The sequence below is a fragment of the Falco peregrinus genome, chromosome 6, assembly GCF_023634155.1.
Source record: "Falco peregrinus isolate bFalPer1 chromosome 6, bFalPer1.pri, whole genome shotgun sequence".
NCBI lineage: Eukaryota > Metazoa > Chordata > Aves > Falconiformes > Falconidae > Falco > Falco peregrinus.
The window spans coordinates 9,018,809-9,045,090 of record NC_073726.1 but is presented as its reverse complement, the minus strand read 5'-3'; the positions used below and the strand labels follow the sequence as shown (position 1 = coordinate 9,045,090).

Genomic DNA, 26,282 nt, shown 5'->3' with positions numbered 1-26,282 from the left:
TAAAGGTATATGCAAAACCTGGCATTTTAATTTTTGCTTGAGTACAAGACTTAAAAATCTCATCTATGTGTATTTTCAGCAAAGTAGCATTTTTAGAAGTACAAATGCAGTAAATCCTGTGCAAATGCACAGCATAAAAGCTAGTTAAGAAAATTATTAATGGTGATAGCAGCCCAACAGTAAAAGTGTACCTGTTTAAGTGTTTCCTACAGAAATCCAATATGTTGCTTTATTTTAATAAGTTCTGCCAAAAAATATGAAAGTATACAAGCAAACTCTCTTAAAACATCGACCTAAGAATCATTTGCTGCTAAAAAAAAAAAAATAAATCTGAAGCAATTTTCAGCCCTGCAATTAAAGCAGGTTTCATTTCTTCTTTGTTTTCTCTTTAATACTCCCTTTGCAAAGATAAAGTGTATATAACTTTTAGAGAAAACTGCCGGGATAAAAATGAGATATAGAAATAGAGCATATTTAAAGACAATCTACTGCAGATCACAACAGTCCTGAACTGCAGTTGCTCGTGCACCAGCAATATCAGGGTGGCAGCTTAGCAAACAATTCACATGGATGGTTTCACAAGAACTCAGTCATAATAATTCACATTGCAAACTCCTCAGAAGCTCTGATTCTATACGCTTACAGGAAATGTTAGTCAAACACAATCTAGATAGATAGAAATACCAGAATGAAGACTCATTTATCTGTCTTCAGTTACCATGAACTTTGTTAAAAGGATGAATTAATGTCACTTCACTTCTGCTCCCCCAGCTCCTCTTTCTCACACACATACATGCACATTTAGGGTTTTGTTTTCTGCATTAAAATTTCCGTGCCAGAAAAGTTCTGAATGTGTAATGCAAAGTGGTTCTGACAAGGGTATTGGTTTTAATTATTTTAATCTCACCAACCCATTATAATAGTGAATATAATAATTTTTTTCTTTTCCCATTTCATTTTCTCTTTTCCAACTACAAGAAACACAAAAAGTAGGAGAAGTTACCAACATAGGACTTAAAATAGTGAAGAACAACCAATAAGGAAATTTAGAATAAAATGAGATTTAGAATAAACAGTTATTAATTACATAGGTGAGAATGATTTTTGGTTTTGTTTTTTAATAATCTAGACAGATTTGTAAAGGAATGCATTCATGTCATCATTTAGCATTATCAATTTACTTCAAAATATCATCCAACATCACAGATGAAAAGTTTTTACATTACACAGCAAGGAAAGAAATGGTTGTTGAAATTCCATTTTTCATTTCTACTAACTTCCAATTGAAAGGTGGTAGTGAACATGTTCTTAAAAGTTACCTGAGGAGAGCTGATGCTGTAAAGATGCAGTAAGACAGCCATGGACAGATGTCAGACATTTCACCCATCTGCTAATTTTGTTCAAAATAGCTATTATTAAACTTACCTCTTTTTTAATTACTGATATTTTATTTATTTACATTATTTACTAATGTTTTGATTACTGATGAATACATTTAATATTTTCAATTTTTTCTCTTAATGCTATCAAAAGAATAAATTTTAGAGACCACTTCTTCCATAGAATACTACAGTTTATTCAAGAAATATTCAGGTTTTCGTTAGATGTCATAAAAAGGTATGAGTTTACGGGGACCAGCCAGTTATTGTTAGACTTATGATTGTTCTGTATAATGCACTTATCAGATATAAATAGAAATACTCTGGAAGTTCTCTTCACGGACCATTTTTCAAAACTGTTGGTCACAAAAAACAATTTGCTGTCATTTTTATGAGAAGAGAGGGTGTTTCTGCCCGTTTAAAAATCACACCTTAAACGTCGCTCTTACACTTTGAGCACTTCTGTTTTGGCCCTCTTACTGTATCTTTTGTGATTTTTAAACTTCTCCTAAATGTTATGTTGTTATAAGAGAGTTCTAAGATTTTCCAAATAATTTATCATATATAGCAATGTACTATATAGGATAATGCATTGGCTCATACTTCTAAGATTTATCCACATTTCTAAAAGCCAGAATTTAGAGAACTACAAATAAAAGGAGAGTTTTGCTGTAATTAATGTATTTTAAACAATGTCAGCTCTCACAGATTTTATTCATCTTAAATTTTAAGATATTACAGTTTTTCTTATTAAGAGACAATATTCTTCGTAATGACTGAGGAAAGATAAAATTCAAAGAAAGTGGAATTAGATAAACATGGTTCTTATCTTAAAGTAGAACAAGGAGGGAAAAGCCAAAAAAATCAAGGCAAATTAGCTCAATTTAACTTCTTAAAATGTCATAGAAGAAATAATCAAACACTGTCTGAGAACTTAGAAGATAAGAAAGCTACAAAGACAAGTAACACTGGATTCATCAAGAACAAGTCATGCCAAAATAATCTGATGTTTCTTCCATGATAGCATAATAGGAGTTTTGGATAGAGAAAAAGCAGTTATGTTGTCCATTTAACTTCATTTTAGAAAGCCTTCTGATGCTCTCTCACAGGACATTTTGATAAGCAAACTAGGGAAACGCTGTCTGGATGGAATTACTATCAAGTGTTGTTATAACAGTTCACTGTCAGGCTGTACAACAGTCTGCAGTCTGAACATGTTCATTATTTTCTTTAATGGTTTAGATAAAGAAATCCAAAGTATGGTTATTACATCTGGAAGACAACACCATGCTGAGAGAGATGCAAATACATTAGATCAAAAAGTTCTCAACAGATTGAAGAAGTGTGAAGAAAATTCAGTACAAATAAGGGAAATATCTGCATTTTGTGGTAGAAAAATTAACCACAGCATGGCAGAGTGGAAATAACTGGTAGAATGCAATAGTATTGCATTAGTACCAGTGGCTCTGTCACAAGATGAACATGACAATATTTTATGCAAAAATGGCATTTGGAGATGTATAAAGAGATTATATGTAAACACTCTTCCATCCCATTCAACACTAGCAAGGCCATAGCTGGAGCATTATATCCAGTTTTGAGAACCTTTTAGGAAGGTTATGGAACAGCAAGATTCAGAGAAGAGATTAAGAAAACCATGTGAACCTCATGAAACTCAACAAGGCCAAATGCAAAGTCCTGCACACGGGTCGGGGCAACCACCAGCATCAATACAGGCTGGGCAGAGAATGGATTGAGAGCAGCTGTGAGGAGAAGGACTTGGAGGAGCTGGTGAATGAAAAGCTCAACATGGCCAGACTGTGCACTGGAAAGCCATCCGCATCCTGGGCTGCCTCAAAAGAAGCATGGCCAGCAGGTCAGGGAAGGTGATTCTCCCCATATACTTGGCTCTGATAACACCCCACCTGGAATGCTGTCTTCAGCTCTGGGGCCCCCAACAGAAGAGGCACGTGGGTCCAAAGGAGGGCTATGAAGATGGTCAGAGGGCTGCAGCACCTCTCCTATGAGAAAAGGCTGAGAAAGTTGGGGTTGTTCAGCCTACAGAAGGTTTCAGGGAGACCTTATTGTGACCTTTCAACACTTAAAGCTGGCTTATAAGTAAGGCAGGGACAGACTTTTCAGTAGGGCTTGCGGTGATAGGACAAGGGGAAATGGTTTTAAGCTGAAAGAGGGCAGATATGATTAGATATTAGAAAGAAATTCTTTACTTTCTGGAACAGGTTGGACAGGAAAGCTGTGGATGTCCCCTAAGTGTTCAAGACCAGGCTGGATGGGGCTTTGAGCAACCTGGTCTAGTGGAAGGTGTCCCTGCCCGTGGCAGGAAAGTTGGAACTAGATGATCTTTAAGGTCCCTTCTGACCCAAACCATTCTATGATTCTATGAAAACAAACCTACAGTAAGTGGTTAAACTAAACAGGTCTGTTTAGTCCAGAGAAGAAAAGACTGAGGGGAAATATGATAATATTAAAAATTTTCAAAGGTAGGAATAATAACAAAGCAGAAAAGTTCTTATTCTTGCCACTGTGAACGTGAGCTTAAAATAAACTGAAAGTTAGGATCATCATTCAACCACTTTCATTTCCAAGAATGAAGACTTAAATTAAACCTAAGGAAAAACTATAGCAGAAGGCAGTGAAGCAATGGGTTGCATGCAAGGGCTGTGAAATCTCTGTAGCAGACTGTTTTGAAGAACAGGCTGGACAAGCATCAGTCAGCAGAGACAACAGTGCAGTTAATCCTGGCTTTGGCAGTAGGGCAGAACCAATAACTCTTCAAAATCACTTCCAAATGTGTTGTATACTATTTTTATGATCCTACACTGATTGCTAATTACCTGCCATTACACAAGTAGAGGCTTGTGGACTAAACCGCAGTGTACAATATATAGTAATATACTTTCAAGATCTGTAAAACTAACATGTATGCCTGACTTCTGGTGAAACTTGACCAGTGCATTTACTCAAGGTCTGAAACTATGAAAACCATGAAATGAGTGTCTGAATTTTAAATACAGATATGAGGGGTAACAATGTGAATCTAAACCCACATATAAAATGTTTCTACTAAAGAATAAAACTGATGGGCAGTTAAAAATGTCCTTCTTCCTTAGACTTACCTTCACATATTCCAGCTCACTGTACTGTAATAGTGATTCCATTTTAAACAGAAAAACAATTTAAAAACCACCCTATAACAAAAAAAAACCACCCAAATCAACCAACCAACCAACCAACACCAAAAAAAACCACCAACAACAAACAAAAACCAAACTATATTTCTTTTTTTCAATTTTAAATATGTAGACCCACTATTATTTATCTGCTATGGAAACAGAAATGTTCCACTTTTCACATCACAACCTGCAAACACAAACCTGTCTAGCAAGTTTTAGAATTGATTCTGAATCAGATTTCAGTCATAACTACACTGCTAACTCAAACACCTCTATGTTTGATGTGAGCCCAGGGAAAATATGTGTCTGCAGAAGCAACGATTTAGTTTTGCATTAGAACCTAAGGCTAAAAAGCATACATCTGAGATCAAAAAGAATTTTTAATTAAATTATGCCCCCCCCCTTTTTTCTCATCTTTCTGTTTTTTAATGGGTTTTAAGTGACTCCTCCATTAACATTGTTATTAAGTGTTTGTATAACCAGAGTAAATATTCAGCATTATCGAGAAGATACCCGTCTGATGCTCTCCCTTCTAACAACAGAGCCCATAGCCTTCTGTTTCAGAAGATGAATTCCTCAAGCCTGCAGATAACAGTGACTGACAAAACATCCAAGAATTTCTGAAATTGTCACATCTTCACTGCGTTGCTCATGCTGGATTTGCAGTAGGTAAGGAGCCATAAACCAGGCTGCTCAAAGCAGAAACAGTGATTTACAGCTGCTGTTACTTTTCCTACCTTCTTTCACTGGGGTCTCTACTTATGTCTCATCCTTTCTATGGTTCTGACTGTGGAAACCTCACTGTTCTTTAACACCAAATAAGTACAGTTCTGCTTAGTGATCAGCACCATTTCAGAACCTCATTTCTTCAAGAAAGTTAATAAAAGGGCATATATTTAACTCCATATAAAGTCCTTCAGTTGTAAATATGGAGCAGATAACAGCTTTAAAGAAACAGATTATCTGGTTGTCAACTGAAATCTTATAACGATCTCTAGCACTTATATGTCATCTCTACTGTTTATACTATATCTTTTATATACTTAGATCTTCCTGAAAGACAAGATATTCACCTCATTATTTCCAGAAGGCTTCTCGTATTGTCAAAATTATTTCTATTTATTTGCAAGAGTAGTTATTACTATGCTTAAAATGCATCTTTATTACATTGCTGCCAGCTGAGTGCTACTTGCAATTCCATTAAGGTGACCTCTAACAAAGCAGTTAGGTGCGTGCATAGCTTTACATGGAGAGTGTCACTAAATTCAGTGAGTCAATAGACTGTTAATTGGTAACTGCAATTTTATGCCTTAAGGAGATTAAGTGCTTGTCTAAATGAAAGGTTATAACCTTGATTTTTAAATCTGACTTAATATTATTTAATACTCCATAAGAAAAGCTTAAAGTTAATTTTCCTGCAAGACCACTAAAAGATTTACCAGGTGAAATAAATTATCATGATAACATTGTAATACTCAAGGATGGCACAACAGTAGTACCATATACTGGCATCACTATGTCTCAGCATTTTATCAGGAACACATCATAGGTGAAAGTTTGACTATATTTACATACGTTATCTGATTGTTCCTGTAGAATAAGACCTCTAGCCTTGTCAATACAGGTACTAATGACCATGAAGAAGAATGAACTAGTTTTGTTCCATGTAAATAAAAGTCCATTTAACAATGCCCTGCAATTTCTAGAGCTAATAATTACCAGATCCTTTTCATATACATGTAAAACTCTCAGAAATATTGCAGCAACATAGAAAAGCCCTCAACCAGATACAAAGAGGAATCTAGACTTTTTTTTCTTTCATCCAAGTGAAAAACAGGCAACAAGAATGTCAAGTCAGAACAGAGCTAACAGAGGCAGTCAGCAGAGACAGCAGCTTGCTCAGCACTTTTTGGGCTCTGCTTGAAGATCTTCTGTGAACCCCTTGTGGGATGGCCAGGGACTCCTGGGGACTTTTAGAGGAATAGCAGGGTGCCTTCTGCACTGGGGAAAGGCAGCTGCATGGGGTTGTGACTTCTAGCAGCTTCTAACAAAGCTGGTTTTGATCAAAGGGTGCTTTGAGCTTCAAGATGACTCCAAGCAGGAAGAGGCAAGCACCCATTCAGCAGGTGCTGGGAGAGGTACAAGAACCAGCCCAGAGTGCAGTTCCCAAAGAAGCGGTTTCTGCAGAGGATGCACAAAAGCTGGCTAGAAACCCTGCTGCTGAGGGAAGCGTACATGTGCTCAGCAGCTGCGGTGGTGGTGGTGTGGTATAGAATGCATCCCCACTGCACACACCTGAGCAGCTACCACAGAACGTCAGAAGCTCAGACCAAGATCCCAAGGGAGGATGCATCTCTGCAGGCCTCTTACTGAGGCTGCAGCCAGGGGATGATGGGCTCCCTGCCTGCGGGAGGTGTGTGCTGGGGACCATTCACTAAGTAGAGGAGCTGTGCAGAAGGAGGGGCAAGAAGAGTCCGTGCTTATTGGGTTCAGAGATGGAGACTCCCAGGATGTTGAAGCCTGGCACTTACAATGGCAGGAGAAAAGCTCCTTCTCTGACTGGCAACTGCAGAACAGGGTCAGTGTGCTGGTAGCAGATGAGGTGCTGAGTCTGAGCAGGAGGCTGAGGGGGTGATCCTCCTCCTCTCCTGAGCACTGGTGAGACCACAGCTGTGCGCTGTATCCAGTTTGGGGCTCCCCAGTAGAAGAGAGACATGGACATACTAAAGTGAGTCCAGCAAAGGGCCACAAAGATGATTAAGGGTTTGGAGCATCTGTCACACAAGAAGAAGCTGAGAGAGCTGGGACTTTTCAGCTTGGAGAAGGGAAGGCTTGAGAGGAAGATCTTATCAGTGTGTATAAACACCTTACGGGGGGAAGTAATGAAGAGGGAGCCAGACTCTTCTCAGTCATGTCCAATGGACAGGACAAGAGGCACATACCAAACCACAGAAAATGGTGTTTAAGCATAACAAAAACTTTTTTAGTGTGCAAGCAACCTAACAGTAGAATACATTGCCATGAGAGGTTGTGGAGTCTCCATCCCTGAAGATCTGCAGTGTTCAACTTGGATGCAGACATGAGCAACCTGCTGCTGTAACTCAGTCTACTCTGAGTAGAGGGGGTTGGACTAGACACCTCCAGAGTGCCAGCCTCAAGCGTTCTGTAATTTTGTGAGCAATAATTTCTGAGGTCTAGTGATCCCAGACTTCCAGAAAGTTGCAAATGATGAATGACAATGACAAGAATATTTGCAGCCATTTGGCCGCACCACCAAGCCAGGACAGGTGTAAAACACCCGCAGAGAGCCATCATTGCTGCCTCATTTCCTGCCGTTAAATACCGAATGAGGAATATCTGAAAAATCAACCTAATGTGTTTTATGAGCCTAATCTTTAAATGCAAAGGCGTATTATAATTCTATGCATGTATCGTCTGTGTGAATCTATGCAATGTAGACTGCACAGTCCTGAATGAGAAAGATGACCCATGAAACACCCACACTATTCGTCGCTGTCAGCCCAGTGGAAAGTCTTCAGGATAGCTAAAACCTCAATAGCTTTGTGTTGGAGGAGCTAACAAAGGCTCAGGCATTTATGAAATACCTGTAGTCAAGGCACTCATGATATGAGTATGATTCTTAAGCTTATTCTGGCATACAGATGTATAATGCTTTCTCTTTAGAAGTAAGATTGAATAATAAATAGCTCAAGATATGTGTAAACAGAAACAAATCTTTTCATCTCTCTGTAAAAATGTAGCTCTAGATTATAATTAGAAATTAATAGGTAATTTTCTTCTAATTATCAAAGCTAGATATTACCACAGCCAAATGAAGTTTACAATGTTGTTTGCAATTTCAGCTGAAGCAACAGAAAAAGAAGCAGACAATACAATACATGTAACAGATCCAATGAAATGATGAAAAAAATGCATATCACATAGGGATACTTAAAACCTTTGTTGCAGTTCCACATATCTTGTCTGTTATAGATAATTCCTGACAATACACTGAATATTCCCAGAAATTAATATGAGCAATTTTAATTAAAAATAGATTCTTTTTTCTTTTTGGTAGTGTTACTTTTTAGAAGACCTGCTTCAAGGAATGACAGTGGAGAGGTAAGTGTAGAAAACTGCACACAAAACTATATAACCTTAGGCTATACACAGTGGAATGGGCTGTAAAACTCTTCTGTTTCAGTCATATTTCTCATTCCTGTGAACTGATGTTTTAGGTTCCATTTAGCAATTAATTGCATTCCTCACCAGATGATAATGCTGCAACAGAAATCTACAGAAGAAATTGTGCCAGTGCAAAAGAGTCAGTGATTGGCAGGCCTTTCTTAATTACGGCATTAGGTTTAGCACTTGTGTTAATCTGAAATTCATTAACATGTCTCCAGATACCACTAGTTAAATCCAGTTTGCCAACAGGCAGAGTGAGCTCTGAAATTAGTGCTTCAGAAAACCTTGTTTACTGCCTGCTGTCCTCTGAAAAAAAATCCACTGAGGTCAGGTTTCCTGACATATTGTTTGACTGGATTCCCAAAACAATTCTGTGATATTCTGAAGGGGCAACTCCAGACACACAAAAGCTAGAATGAAGTTTGTGCCAGAATCGCTTATCTAGATGCAAATCTCTTATTTCTTCAAATAGATTCTTAATTCCTCTTTTTATACTTTATTGATATAGTCTTTCATGCTGCGCTTTCATTATTAATAGTTATTCTACTCATATAGACATCTCTTTAGATTATACAGAGACGCAAATGAAAGTAAAAGCTACATATATTTTTCAGAAATTGATCGTACCAACGGTCCTGATGCCTTTCTTTGACAGATAAGTTATTTGCTTTACAAGTAAAGCATGACAGATAAAATCTCTCTGAATTCCAGAATTTTATTCCATGGGAGATGGCTGATTAAAATTGAGAAGATAGGGATCAGCAACTGCACTGTAAAGTAGGTAAGAAACTGATCAAAAAGGAGAGCAAATGGGTTGTCCTGAAAGCGTCTGAGTATTGGTGGGTTCCCTGTGCAGTTCTTCATAGTCTATTTTGGAAAACTGTAGTGTTTTCACTAATAACTATGCCCCTAAACGGCAAAAAATTGCCCTTTGGGGGCACAGAATGTACTAATAAAATGTATCCGTAATGTGAAGATAGGATGCATCAGTAATATGGAACGAATCATCACATGGCAGAATCTGAGTAATCTTAAGGACTGAAGCAATAAAAAATAAGATGATATGTATATTCTGATGTATTTACAGGCTAATAATAGGAATTTACTAGGAGTACAGAGTACATACGATTCCAAATACCAGAGAAGAGAAAGTGTGTAACAGTTCACGTAAATCTCACACTAAATTCCTGTCTTTCTCTTCAGTCTATTTCTTCAGGCACATTAAGGATGTATTATCTACATTCATAATGTTGTGAAATTATTTTTATTTCATATTTTGATCTCTAATATAATTACACTGGGTTCCTCTATATTATCCAAACTTCTTCCCCATCTTATTTTGTAGACCTTACTTATTATAATCTCAGAGCAGTAAATCTTACAAGGATTTGATATAGATCTTCTCACATCCCTAAATATGCCATCATATGAAGTCATGAAAGACAAGCTATTATTAAACTTTCAAATTCATCTCTTCTAAATATACCTTCCAGCTTTCTGTCTACATTTCAGTGCTTTTTTTTTTTTTCAGTCACATATCAAATGATGTTACATACAATTCTTAGAATACACCGCATTCATTCTTGGAAATGCTTGGTCATTTTGCACTGGACAGACACGTGCCATAATGATGGACTGGGTGAATGCTACAGAACAATGTATTATATAACTCTTTTCCTCATCTCATTTCTATCGCTGTGATCATCAAAATCCCTGCCTTTCTTAGCAGATGTTGACAAATGACAACTGAAAAATAGCATTTTCTCATTGGGTTCCCCAGATTCTCCAGAATTAAATAGACAACTCTTCTACCACTTCTAATTCTTGTTTCTAGGTAAATTCTCCAGTTTGCTGGCGTTCCAAATAAAAAAAAAAAAAAACCAACTTGTAAGTACTGTTGCTTGCTCCCATGAACATTCTTTGTTTGTTTAACGTTCAATTCCCCAGCCTTTTCAACCCCTGTCACTTATAATCAGAATTACTTGTCTAACTCTTGTACAGACATACAATATGTTATATTCTGCATTCATGTTTCTATCCATGAATTTTTCCTTCTGGTTTTGGTAGGCTCTTCAAGACCAATTTTACTTTTATTTTTCATGAGCTGCTTCATTACTGATATTTCCTCCCCTCTTCCTTTCCCATTGTCAGCAGTGCAACACATAGATTCTTTTCAGTTTTAAAGGTGTTTTCATATCGTCTAATTTAACATCTTGTTTGACAAGATACATTTTAACTATCTTCCTTAATGTTAATAGCTTTGTCTGTAAGGAGATTTTATCATTTCGATGTGTCTTAATTGGTCTATACAATCTCTATGTATATGACGGAGAACTCCATACAGATTACTCCCTTTTCAATACTTTTAAAGCAGACACAAAATAGTAGTTTAATTTTATTATTAAATAATTTATCGTTATTGTTACTAGTATTGTTACTGACACTTAGACTAACATCTCTCTGCAAAGTAGTGTTATCATACAGCTTTTACACCTATTTTAGGAATCTGCCATTTCTTCTTTCGTTTGGTAGACAGCTTTCAGGTGATTTACAATAATAACTTACCACTTTATTCCTCGCTTCCATCCTCAAGCTCATTTTTTCCCCCAAAAACAGAGCAGTATTTGAATTGTCTCTCCAGTCTTTGAAATAGACATCTAAAGTTGATACAGTCTTATAGATTTGCTCTGCTGTCGGTGAAGGCCCAAGTCTCTACAGCATAATTCATCTGGCTTATTTTAGACAAGTAAATTATGAGGTGAACTATGCCCCAATAAGTGACTTTGTTCACTATAAAAACAGTGTAATCAACTAGTTCATGTGTAGACATCTGCACTGTACATATCTAATGTGAAATAAACTGAATTCTATTTCTGTACAGTTTGGCTATATGCATAACTAAAGACTCTGTGTCCCTGTATTATTCCATTTTTATATTTGTCCCTTCTGCCACTTTATCTAGTTGCATAACACACACAAAATACAATGAACCAAGCAGATCATCGTAGTTTTGCTACTATCTTTTACAGTGCTAGGGAAAACTGTATCTTTTATTACCTAGATCATCATGTGTCTGCATTGTCTGCTGTTATTTCTCATGGGGGGAAAAAAAAGAAGGAAAAAAAAGCAATACTGTTATAAATAGCCCTTGTCTCTAATCTAGCTATTGTTCAATATTTGTAGCATGTCAATCTGCTGAAGTTATAAGCCCTTTCTGTTTTTCTGTGCCTAACCTTATTACTTTCCATTTTCTGGCAACAAATCATATGGTACAGGCACCAGCTTGTGACCCTGTTCTATGGGAGTCATGATCATTTGTTCTCACCCTCAGTGCTTTGTCCACAGTTTTCTGTTATTGTCAGGTTCCATTATCCTTCTACATTTCCCTACTCAGAACCCATCTTGCTACATATCTGTCTGGCAATTCATATCAAGGTCTGTGCTCATTCCTGTTAAATACTCCATTAGAAATCATTAGCAAGTCAGGACAATGAAGATGAAAGATTTACATTTTCAAAAATATTCTTCCATTGATCTGGATGTTATTGATTCTGGCAGAGGGACCTCTGAGGGAAGGCAAAGAAGCAACTATAGCAGTAGCAAGGGGGAAAACCAAAGAATATTTATAGTCACCTTTACACGTTAGGATAACAGATGCACATACCAAATCAAGGAAATAAAGGTAACAGTTTATAACAATAGATTTGTACTAATTTTTCATATATGAGCCTCAATAAAAGATCAATATGCAATTTCTGAAGACACTGAACCCCCGTGAGGATTATTCCCTTTCTTGACCACCTCCTATTAGCTGTAGTACCCCTACATTTACAAGCTATGTGTTATCATAGTCCAAGGACTTCACAATCTGAAAATCACCCATATGAAAGAGGAAGACCTTTTATAGGAAAAGGACCAATAGGAAGAACAAGATTTCAACTGCCTATTTTGGTGACCGAGACCTGAATTTAATTTAGCTGTCTAAGAACTGTCCACGTAGCACTGATTTTGCACCTCTATGTTTCTGAAGGACCAGCATTTACACTCCCATTTCAAAACTCCTTAGTCCAGCCAGTGAGGCACACAGCTGCTTCTTCACTGCCCTTGCAGCTGAGACCCAAAAGTGAGAGGCCCCCCTTTTTTTTGGCTATGTCTCTGATCTGAGTTATCCTCTCTGCACAGAATTCAAGAGACATGCAGCTACAAAGTCGCAGGGAAAGTGGTTGCTGAGGGAGACAACTCTCAGCTCTGCTGACATGGCACTACCGAGGTACAAAGGAGCCTTGCCCAAGTTTCAGAGCTTGCCCTGGAAGCAGGCAATATTGGAAGCTAAGAGACTCCATTCCTGGAACCAATTTCCCTGAGGTTTCCACTCAAGGACCAGAGCTGCAAAAAGAGTTTCTTACAATTGCTCAGTGAAATCGGCATCCTTGTCAAGAATGTCAATTAATTTCTGGTTTTCATTAGTGATTGAGCTGATAAGAACAACACTCACCAGTACAGCTGTAGCCTGGAGAGATTCATGTTCTTCATAAAATTTTAATTCAGACCAAAATAAAATAATTAAACAATAAGACAGAAGAAGAAAAACCTTCTAATCAGAGCCTTGTTGGTTGGGGGTTTTTTTCAGGTGACACTGAATAAATGGGATAAATAATTTGTCTCTAAAGGCCATTTATGCTTTGTAATACTATTTCAAAACCAGTGTAAGAATTGAACTACTTTATAATGTTTTTGATTTTGTTGGTCTTTTTTAGCATTTAATGACTGCAGAGTTAGAATATACTATACTATTCCATGAATTACTGTAAATAAAAGCCCATACATTAGGAAAATGCTTTTTAAGTGTTTGATGCTGGAAAACCTGACTTCAGTACAATTTATTAGGGGTGCATAATAACCTCTTGGCTGCACAGATTTGTAGAAATCTATTCACATGACATGGCATGCTTTCGGGTAGGTATTAGACCCTGGCCATAGAGCTCACATGGTATGCGTTTGTAGGCATTAGTGGGCCACTTCTGCAAGAACAAATTGCCACCTCTTCTCCATTCATGGAAAAAACAGTCTGTACTACTCAAGTGACACTGGTGTTATTCACTGTTTGGCAAGTATAGTCAATGTCTATTATCAGCTTATCTTCATAGGAAATCTTTAATCTGCTAATAAATGAATATAGAACACACAAAAATCCCCCTGTGTGTATTTGAAGGACTCAAATAGAAGGTGAATTTCTTAGCTGCCATTTTCCAACTTCTTTCTCTCCCCCTTCACCTTACTCTTTTCAGCAGCTACAACCCCCCATCTCCGTAGGAGGGGCAAGCTCCTGCTATTCAAACCAAAATAAGTTCTTTTAAATCACTTCTGAACACAGGTTCAGAGTCTTTACTTAAAGAGAATGGTTCATGACTTTATTTCAAAAATTTGGTGGACTGAGATAACAGTCAGTTATGTCTTCTGCTTACCATACAATAATTTGTTAAAACACTGCAGTTAAAATGCATTCACGCAAATGCCTTCACTTCTGTTGTGCAAATTAGTGTAAGTGTTAGGAAATTGAATACCTAAACAACAGCAGAGAGGATGGGTGCGTATTGCACTATTGCACATCGGTATGTGTGCTACAGGGCATCTTTGCTCTGACCCTTCACACCTGGCAACGATTACTTTTAGCAGACCTGATAATTCAGTCCCCAGAACTTGTGGATTTATAAAATATCTACGTAAAAAATATCTACGTTGTCTAAAAATGCATTAAAGTTGAAGTGTTGTCCCAGGACTACATAAACAAACAAGTAAACAAATAAATAAAATAACATTTGCAGGTACTTTTTCTGTTAGCAATGCAGTAAAGCAGAGTCACTAGGTGTCAGGCACAAAAGTCAAATTAGGTCAAGAACAAATCAGCTGAAATATGGAAAAACCTTAAGATTCAGCCATAACTGGAACTAAAATTTAAAAATTTTCTTAGGTTTGGAACCATCTGCTTGAACATTACTTTCCTTTTATTTCACACACTCCTCAGAATTTTCTGATTCACCATACAAGGCTCAGTTCAACATGCTTACTACAGTAAGAACAAACCCATGCACTTTTATGCTCAGATAAGCAAGCTGCCTAAGCACTTTATGCATGAACAATATCCCTTAGTGGTAAGAAATGGTCAAAGTGCAAAACAGAGAAAAAATTATCAGTGTTTGAGCTGCAGTTAGTCCATGCATAAGGGAGGATCAATACAACAATTTGTAACTATCAAGAACTGGAGCCTTTAAATGCCAGCTGGCTTAGCAGAAACCTTCCCACAGTGGCTTGTATGTCAATATAAGGATTATTTCCAAGCACCTTTAGTTGTTTTTCTACAACATGATAAGCAATGGACTCTAATATCCTGAGGCTTCCTCTTCAGATCTCCGGGTAGGGACTTGGCAGAACCACAGCATAGACTGCACTAAATAAACCTTTCAAGTTTGCAGTCTGGCATGTGCTGAGGAGTCTGAGCACCTTGTAGCTGCATATCCTGCACACAGATGACTTGAGGTACCATAGATCATTTTTGCTTTCCTTTAATATGCATAATACCTCCAAAAAGTGAGACACAGCTACCATAACTGGCCGTATTATGAGTTGTGATTTAATGCTACCTAGGGATTTATTTATAAAATGTCTTTATGTGTGGTACGGGAACAGTACCAATACATTTTTGTCTCTCAAATCAGGATCAAGTTATATTAGAGCAAAGCCAGGGTAGTCCTGGAGCAGCTGCAGAGCCAAACAGGAAAATCAAACATTGATCCAGCTGAAGCTCAGAGTGAGCTATCATGTGTCTTCTATGATTAAACCTGTTTGCTTAGCCTTACAAAGGAAAGCAATCTACTAGACACATCTCCATAAGCTGCAACATACATAATTGTTAATTTCTTGTTATTTTAAAGAGTTTGATGAATATACGTAGGGCAAACCTTGAAACAAAAGCAATTCTGAGCATGCAGCAGGATGATATACAGCATGGGTGATATACAGCTGCCTCCTTTCCACCAAGTCTGTACAAACTGCTACCTTTACCTGCCACAAGCAAACACAAACTCCCTCGCCTTTCCACTGAAAAACACACAGGTCCCAGGGGAATATTCATTTAGGGAATGTCAAGGACTGTCTCTTACTGTGCTGTTCTTCCTCTCCTGCAGATAAACATATGTGACAGAGAGCACGTCTGTAAACTCAGGGTGTTCTGAATTCCCCAGAAAGGTCAGGTAAGTGCTATGTTACTACAATGCTTTCCAAGCTCTTAAGAACTGTCTTCCCATAGAGAGCAAGTGCAACACCTCAGCTTGAAGCCACATCTAAATGACTAGATGATACTCACAATAAAATAAGTAGCTATAATTTCAATTTTTTTTCTATCCGTTTGCTTGCCAAATGACCTGGATTTTGCTTTAATGTACTTTTTCAGCAATTCTTTAAAATGCTCAGGGTGACTACTTTTTTACCATTTGTTTCCAGTATGGATGATGAACACCAGTATTCCAGACCCACTAAAATAAACAGTAAATCTTCTATTGACTATAGTACAGTTTGAACTTTATAAACTTACTGTTGATAAATGTAACATTTCTGCATTTTCCTGGTTAGCTGGTGGATTTTCCTTTTTCAACTAAATAATGAACAAGTAACATTTATCACTTCTTTCTCAAGAGATATTTCAAGAAACTGAATGACACTGGTCCACCTCAGAATGTAAAATAAAAAGGGTGAGCTAATTTAACAAAGATAAATGCTCATAATCTCAGCATTCAGGTTGTCTCAATGACTTTTAATGCTTCCAGGCACTGGAAACATCTGGACAGTAATAACCAGTATTAATTTATATCAGCTGTGATATTTGTATGCTATTGTACATTGAGGACAAGATCACAGATTAAAGATGAAAAATTCATTGCAATCATCTTTTAAGAACACTTTTCCCTTAATTAATTAAATTAATAGATCTAAGTTTCTACTTCATTATTGCTGGTTATATTGGTGAATTCTAATTACAAATGTCTTTAGCAACTCTGAATCCTTAATTATTTTAAGATAAAACATGTGGAAAAAAGCTACAAGTACATATGTAGATAGCATAGACCTAGAATCACAAATGCAGAAAAAGTACTGTAGGAACAGAGACATAGCAAAACTATTGCTTGTAAAACTATGCAAAATTTGGGGCTTTTGCAAGAATGGACTTAACTAGCCACGCCCACTTCTGTGAAAATTCTTTTAATCAGGGTGCTACCTAATCAAGCGATATTTCACATGTTGCAAGGTTGTTATACGAAACTTGAAAGGTATTCATTTCATGGTGGCATAACATCTAAATTTTCATTGCTCATTGAAAGAAAATAAAAGTGATTGATGGAATAATCAACCATCATTATTATATGAAAACTTTTTTTGCCTAAACCTAAGTATCTTCTTTATATTAAAACTATAGTAATATGTTGATAGTTTTTTTTTCTTTAACTGAAGTTGGTTGGTTTTGGTTTGGCTAGTTTGTTTTTTTCTTATTGGACAATAATAAAAAAATTATTTAGCAAAAAATAATGTTTAAAAATCATGCTAGTGTCTCTAACCCTGCAGAGATAATCCAGGTATATTGCTTCAATCCTAAAAGATAACTTGTAATTCATCTTCTCTAAAACAGAAAATTTTCATCTGAATGAAAAAAGAAAAATAATCCAGATGTTGATGATAGGTCTTTCTTTGTGTATGGTGCATAATTAAGAAAACTCCAACAAACACCTAAAATTTACCCTGTACCGCACTAAGATTTCTTGTTTCAGTGCTGGGTGGGTGGAAATACGGAGTTGTACATTTACAGCTTCCTCGATTCTGCTCTCATTAGAATAAAAATACAACAAAAATATGGCTTTATATAAACCAATAGCCACTTAGTGCTACTAAGATAGGATATTGAGAGTCCATTTGGACAGGATTTCTAGGAAGTTTTGCATTTTTAGCTGCTCAGTGACTCAGATGCAACAAGACTAAAGAATATCCTCCCAGTCATGCCCTATACTTTTTTAAGGCTTTTCTTCTGGGATGGCTTCCGTCTCTTTGGATTAAAGGCATAGAAGGCAATTACTCTATTTCTTTAGTGAACACCTGAATCCCAGACTAATATGAAAGGCTTGAGGGAAGGACCAAGCTCCAGTATTTCTACCATCTTCATCCCAAAGCAGAGTTAGTGCTGCTCTATTAAATATTTCTAATTCCCTTCTGGAACTTTCAAAGACAAACCTCTTCCCGTCGATTTAACATAGAATGGGTCTACCACACCCTTTTACCATACAGCTGAACTTCTACAATTTAAGCAAGTCAGCATGAAGGTTAATTACCTGAGGTAATAAACCTCACCGATTGTGACTGGTGGGTCTAAAGAGGAAGATATGATTGGTGTGTAAATTTAATACAGCAGTTAAAAACATACTCAGATTTTCATACTCTGAAATGCAGCTGAGTATCCTCTAATAATCTTACCTTTACATAAACAGCTTAACTACCAGCAAATAAAACTGTATTCAAGTAGAGTACCAGTCAAGCTGATAATTTGTTAATAGAGCTGTAAGTAATAGAAAGAAGCACCATTTTCAAATCCATCTGGCTGTGTAGGCTCCTATGACTTGGCTCAAAAGAGTTTAGGCTTCCAAGTGTAACTAATAATAAAGAGTATTCTATATTTCCTATATTCGAAACTATTTTTTTTTTATTAAATGCTAATGTAATTATAAAAGTTAATAACCTAAAGACATTGGCACAAATTGAAAAATGTTAATATGGAAGCCTTGCTAATGCATCATCACTTTGAAACTGTGCTATGCACAGAATCCACAGAATTGCAACTAAAATCTTTACTGCAAATTACTTTACATTTAATTATCAAATGTTCTATTTTGATGACAGATTACAGGAGAATTGAGAGGAACGGTCTTTCTATTTAATATAGAATGCTTCAGGAATCTCTGCATCAAATCCATTTTATTTCAAGTTTACAAGGGAGAGATTTGGCTAAGGCTATGGGGAGCAACATTTTGGGTACAATCTGTTCAGCGTAAAACATAACCTGTGTATGGCTAAAACAACTGGATACCTTAATTCTCAGGAGTAACAGCAAATGCTTCCCCTGCTGGAGTAAATTAGAGCACCTTCTAAGGTAAACTGTCTTCTACATATTTAGTATTCCATACTATTAAAAATGCTTTAACCAGCCTTTGAGAAAATCTCTCTGACTCATAGCTGTTTGCAGAAAAACATATAGATGAGTTGCTATGGTGCCTAAATGCCATCAGACAGGCCAGCTCTCTGGTAGGCTTCAGAGGTATCCGCCTTTCCCAGAAGCTTTGTGGAGAACTTGACACTTAGTGTAGAGTCACCAGCTACTGAAACTGAAGGAAACCTATTTGCCTGTGAGGGATGCACTGAATCCAGTCCCTTTGCTCTTGGATGTCTTATTTAGTTTGCTCAAATTCACCCTGGTTTTGCTTAAGATCACATCTGGTAACAAGGTCTAACATATCTAACTTGCTCTTGAATCCACTACTGCTTTGACTGTAGATCTGAACTTGGTTGATTAGTGCTGAATACATCTTCCTAGAGTAGAAAAACTGAACAGTGCTGTCTGATGATGTCGTCGATGCCTGTTAATTATAAAGTTATTCTCTCTTAACTGTAATTCCTGCCCTACAGTACTACATGATTTCGCTGTCATTCTCTTTAACATAGAGAAATGGCTATTTTCCTCCTCATATACAAATGCAAGATTTGACAAGATAATGTCACTGACACTGACCTTTCTGAAGAATTGCTCTGGGTTTTTTTGTCTCCTGTCAGCCATTACCAGTTGGATCACTTTTTACATGAATGAACTACTAATATTATAAAATCCTTTTTGCCTTTTTCCCTTTATATTGTCTCTAATGTGTCTATTTCATTTTGTAAGTAAAAGTTGTTGTAGGAAAATGAAAAAGGCTCATATTATTCTGTTACAGAGATACTAGAAAGCAATTAATTTCCCCTCATGACTGTCCTGCTGGCTTGCAGAACTCTTGTCTAACCAAATAGTTCATAAATTGACCTATGGAAAAATTGGTAACTTAGACAAATAATCTTCCTTGATTTGGTAGATTTAAGAGGCAATTTTAAATTTAGATATCTAAGTTAGGAAGTTTGTCAAGGTATTCTTTTCCTCAAAACATGTGGCACACCTTCCTCCTGTTAATAAAGGTAATAAGGCTATATGAAGGGCTTAAAAACACTGCAGAACTGCAGCTGTGATACTTCTTACAGTGACTAAAAGGTAAAAAAATACATGCAATATGGATCTGGTTTCTTTGCACTCTAATACCTTTTCAGTCAGAATGGCAAGGGTTAGTTTGTACAGCTCCTCAGAACAGTGAGATTTTCACTTCAAAACTGTAGTCTATTATATCTGAATATCCTCACCTATCAGGAGATGTAAATCAATTTTCATTGGGTAATGAGCATAAATCCTTTATCATTTTCCTTTACATATTAATTATCAAAATACCTTTCAAATTAAACGTCGTTCCTCAAAACAGAGAATTAACCTCAGACATTCTACATCATGAAGTTTATATACGGAGAATATATGTTGCTCAATTAATCAGTGCTTAAGATCTGTACATAAACAAGAGCACAGCTATAAATTGCACTTTTAGGTTCTACCTTCTAATTTCACACCCAGCATTTTCATAATCTCTGATTTTAATCACATGGATTCGTGAGGTACCTAAGAATCACAGCAGCTCCAAGCTCCTGCTGCGCCTGCTTACATTATCACCGTACATTACTTAAACCCATTAAGAGTGATTCAGACCACTGTGCAATTTTAGTTTCTTGTATAGCCACCTGGATTAATTCCATTTAAATAATTAGCATACCAAAGCAGAACTTATTTGAAATCATCCTCTGCTCATCCCCAAAAATAAATTAACAGTGGTAAAAACTCCTTCCTTAATTTAACATAAAGGTACAGGAAACTAGACATCAGGATTCTTTATTACAAACAGCCTGCCATGGCCCCAGCACATTCACAAGCCAAACCGACACCTCTGAAACCATGACAAAAATCATAAAAGCATTAAAAGAATGAACAATGTTAGTTTAAGCTTTAAGCATGCTTTCAAATATTCCTCTGTACCACTGATTATTTTTTTTAAATTACAAGGTTATGCCATGTGATTAATTTATGACAGAATAAACATCACAGATCTTAATAAAAATTCAGCAGACATTCCCCCTTCCACTTCCACTTCTGCAGCTAAAAGCAGTTATCTTTATTTCTTCACGAGAGTACAGATTAGTGAAACTGGTTGTTACCACAGTGAATCCTAGCAAGGTCAGCAGTGTTCAGCCCTTCCCAACTCACTGTTAATCTTTTTTGTCCCTATTTGATCTACTCATCTGCTATTATCTCCCATCATACTTAGATCGTTTTTAACCTTATCAGAATACAGTACCGGTGGTGTCATATGATGCTAAGTGTTTCTGACAGTACAAACCCCCAAATTACGAACTGACAAGAAGAACTCATAACTTTAAAAGATCACAGATGTGCCCAACTTCAACTATTGCAAAAAAGGGTGGGTTTTTTTCTGTATTGGTAGTTATAAACTTGAGAGTTGGACTTTTAAAAATCTGAGTTAGGAGCATAGCTCCAGTACATTTTAAGTGGGACATCTAGCTCTGTTGTGCTTAATGCCTGAAAAAATGTCAAAACTTATCAGCCTGAAAGGGCACCATTTTAAAGCTTCTGTTTTAATGATAAATAATGATCTGAGAATGTAAATTTTATACTCAGTGAAGGAATAGAGAGGTGTCAGCTTTCTTCAAGAAAACATTTAGAAGTCTGAGCTGAATATTAAGTCAGGAGAGTTTTACCCAGATTGATGTCTTAGCGACTTCAAAAGATAGCAGGAGAAGATGAATTCTGTAGACAGCTGATTCCATAATGATTCTCTGGAGGGTTCAAAATTCTCCATTAATAACCCCATTCTTAATTTTTTTAAAAACTGTCCTCTACAGATACTTTCTCAGAAAAAAATATTACAATGTAGAGTGATCATTATTTTTTAGTTTATAAGTGTCAACACCGTATTTTGAGTTTGCCTGCTAGTTTCTGTTCTTACGTTCTCATTCTCTGGTATCATTCTGCCCTTTCAGGATGAAATTTTGCATGGGGCTGATGGTGCGTGCATGTGTGTCTATGTGTGTGTAGTCAAAATAATATTTTCTCAAAGGCGTTTAATTAACATATCTAAAAAACAAATAACAGCAAGGCTTACTAGTCCACTCAGACTATGAAATTAGTTCCAGAAGAACACAGCAAAGGTAACCTGTTCATTCATTATTGTAGAGCAAGGGTGAGTGATTTACTTTTTTTCTTTCTTTCAAATCCAGCTAGGACTGTAGAATCACAGCATGGCTGAGGTTGGAAGGGATCTCTGGAGATCCCCTTGTCCAACCGCTCTGCTTCAAGCAAGCTCAGCTAGAGCAGATTGCCCATGTCCAGCCAGATTTTGAATATCTCCAAGGATGGAGACTCCACAATATTTACAGGCAATGTGTTCCAGTGGTACTGTAGTTTTGTCACGAAGGCACAGCAAGCAATATAGTTGCTTTACTTTGTCCCAGAGAATACCAGACAAAAGAGTGCCCAGCCAGACTCAGAATTTATTTCATCTCTTCTTCACCAGGAGGGGGAAGTCATGTTGCAGTGACCTCCTGCAGAGGCAGACATTTATCTAAGCATTGACGGCAGAGGTGAGTCAATGCGTCCACCTATTATCCGCTCCCTTCTCACTTATCCCTGCTTACCTAAAAAGATGCCAAAGTAGCAAGTAACCTTGTTCACCCACAGGATAAGTTGTCCATCAAAGCAAGTAAGTTGTCTGTTTTCACATATGAAAGAGAGTACAGGTTAAGTTCTGCCCTTACCTTTATGATTAACTGAAAGACTCATATTGTAATATCTCTAAATATGTTGTGTTATAATGTGTGATGTTTTCTCAGTATGCATCCCTGGAACTACTCCTGTGTGTTAATGTAAATATAAATACAAATATGTGACTATATCTGACCAAAGGTAGGCAAAAAAAACCTACTCTATACTAGCTATAAATCTCTCTACATAGAAAGAGTGAACTTTCTATATGTAATTTTATGTACAATATAAGCAATGATTTTTATTTTTGGATTTTAACTATAAATTTTGTCCACTTTTGTAATGGGACAACTGAGGAGGGAGGTACTGACCAGTCTTACCACTTTGTGTTTTATTCCCACTCAAAAAATAGCACTATATCTATGTTGTCATCCTTTTTTTTTTTTTTTCTTTGCCCAGAAAGAAGTACAAAGACAAATCTTTTTTCTTAAAAACCAAACCCACCTTTGAAACATATCCATCCACCACAAATGCATGTTCAAGTCCTGTTTTGGTTAAATGATGAGCACTTAAGTTGAATTCAGCACAGCACTTCTCACAAAACACTCAGTACACGCCAGGGTTAAAACTCTTAGAAAACATCTGCTTATTTTGTAGACAGAATAATGATGTTAAATAGAGTAAGAACACTAGAGTGATGTGATGGGAAAGCATACTGAATCATGCCATAATTACACTACTGCACATATCACCATTTACAAACCTAATTAATCGAAAAACTACTCGCTTTACATAACTTTATAATACAAAATCCCAGTTTCACGAAATATCTCATTTTGTTTGGATACAAAACCTGGTAGGGAATAACTTTCAAATGTGACACCTTTATTAAAATAAGAACACCACAAAGTGACAACATTCACTCTTTGCCTGGGAAAAACAAAGGTAAGTAGGAGCATCAGACTTCTGAAAGCTCTAAGTGTTCTTTGATCATAGCCAGAAAGGGCTGGTTATGCTCTACTACCACGAAGAGCACAGGGAACAAAATATGCTGCATTTCAGCACACTGGCTTTGTATTTTGCTGTTGTTTAAAATCTCTTTCGATGTACACAGCAATAGGCTGTACCAGTTATACGTTAGAGATTTCTTTTAATATGAAATTAAATTGTTAAACTGCCCATTATAATTTAAAAGCAATTGGTTTTAGACACCATACTTTGCTAGCTGACCTAAGGAAAACACAGGCAACAGTAAAACAGGAGACTACACCAGCAGTAACACAAACCTCATGTACAAATAAATGTATTTATGTCTATTGCAAATGACGAAGTTCTATCCCCTTTAAAATTATGCTGAACTGTGAGATTTTATGCATTTAGTATACAACTGGTAGGAGAATATCTAAGCAGAAGCAAATGTCATATCAATTACATCAGTACACTCTGCGCTGGTGGTTATGATCACCCTTCAGTCATGAAGGTGTCATGGAATATTACACAAATGAATGCTTCAGGGGAGTAAACCATAATTTGTAAATAAAAATCAAAAGAGTAAACAAAAAGAAACACATTTAAAAGCGATTACTTGCAATCAAAACCAAAATAGTTACTCCAATAAACAGAACTACGTGTTTTCATACCCTTGCAAATACCTTCCATAAGGCAGATGGATGTCCTGCGTAATACAGGTCATACTTTGTGAGGTGAAACTCAATAATTTGAGTGTGTAAGCATATTAATTGGACTTGCACCCACTCATTACTAACTTGGTTAAGAGGGATATACTGAACTAAGAGAGGTGAGAAGTTGGTTTAATATGCATAAGGATAGAATCATGTGGGGAAACTGATAATGACTAAAAACTGCCTGTCTCAAAAATGCCAGTTACTCCTTGATATTAGAAATCATTAACATCTTGAAGAGCAGAGGCTTAATTCTAAAACACAGGAAAAGTTGCTTAAGCATAAAAATATATTTTTTACTGTGAGGATGATCAAATGTTGGAACTGACCTCTCAGAGAGACTTTTGGAGGATTTTCCATCCTTGTATATATTTAAAACATGGCTGGACATGGCCCTAAGTAACCTGATCTGGCTGATCCTGATCTAAGCAAGGGGTTGGAGCAGATGATCTCCAGAGGTCCCTGCCATCTTCAGCAATACTGTGATCCTGTGACTGTTCAGATAGAAAAATGCTACTTTGAATGGCTGTGAAAGCCAGGTTTTCCTTTCATGTGTCAGTTCACTTTTAATACTACATTATTAATGACTGAACCTAGGATGCATGTCAAAATCGACAGAGAGCACTTCTGTCAACTCCCAGCACAGGAAGTCTGGTAATCTGTGTAGATTTTCGCCTCTGTAAACCGTCAGACCCAGCAGCAGTGCCATCCTGAGCAACAGGAATCTGGGATTAATTGGAAAAGGCAAAGGGTTGAAGACCATCCTCTGCTTATGCTTCCCAACACATGATGAAAATAAAAGGAAACATCTGGGCATATAACACACCCCAAAAACTGGTACACCAGTATATATCATGGACTAGCCTAGTACGGAGAACAGATCCCATGGGACAGAAAGTTAACCTCACAGAAATGTTTCTCTTTTTTTGTTTCTTTTTCCCTCTGTTTCAGTAAATCACTGATATTTTTTCATTAGTGTCCAGAATGCTTTATCCCACTCTTTCATCTCCCCTTGTTGCAGTATTTAGAGTCAGCCAGAGAAATCATGACAGGTATTGATGAAAAGCAACAATCTAGGGAGAGAAAGGTTTCATATAAAATGTACAGCTTATCTTTTTATGCTAAACTTTCATGCTCACCAAATGAAAATAGATCACTTTGTGCTTTAACAACACAGACCCAGAAGAATATCTACTAGAAATGTAGATAATTATCACTGCAAATCTTACAATAGCCTGCCTACATTTGTCGTCATAACAAAATTTCCCATTTGCCAGCAACATATTTTGCCCCAGGTTTTCTTTAAAATCACTAAAAAATCATTTAAACTCCTTCTATCTTTATATTCCTGGAGACAGGGATTCCCTTTTCATGAAAATTGCATAGGAAGAAAAAAACTGTGAACTACAGCCAACATTCACATAAACCAAATGGTCTGGTATATTACCTAGAGCAAAACAAGCTTCCACTCCAAAGCTAAATTCAAAATGACCTTGTGCTTTTCTCAAAAAGGCTGGCAGCTAAGGTCATTGGAATAAATTGTGATAGACAGTGCTTCTCTCTGCATAGTTTTAGAAGGCATGCCTAGCACATGAACTACCACCAAGCAGGGGAGAAAAACAACCAAAACACAGCAAAGAACATTGTTACATTTCTTTGTAAAATTATTATAATTATTATTTTAATGTACTAATGTAGGTTTTCAGCAACTTTATTTCACCATCAAGTATCTTCTACCCTTTGGAATTCTACATTCATAAATTAATCCTGTTCTTTATTGACCTCTACTTTTAAGTGTGTCTGTAACTACATTTCCCCAGCAGGCAGATCCCAGCTGCACAGAATATTTTGTAGTGTCATTTAAAAACATATATTGTAGTTGTGTTAAACCTCACTAAAT

General features: G+C 36.7%; 1 protein-coding gene across 2 annotated transcripts in view; it reads right to left on the bottom strand.

Annotated features, from left to right (window-relative positions):
* The window catches only part of GRM8 (glutamate metabotropic receptor 8), a 359,089-nt gene that overhangs the window by 110,808 nt on the left and 221,999 nt on the right, over positions 1 to 26,282 (bottom strand). The gene's annotated exons all lie outside the window — the stretch shown is intronic.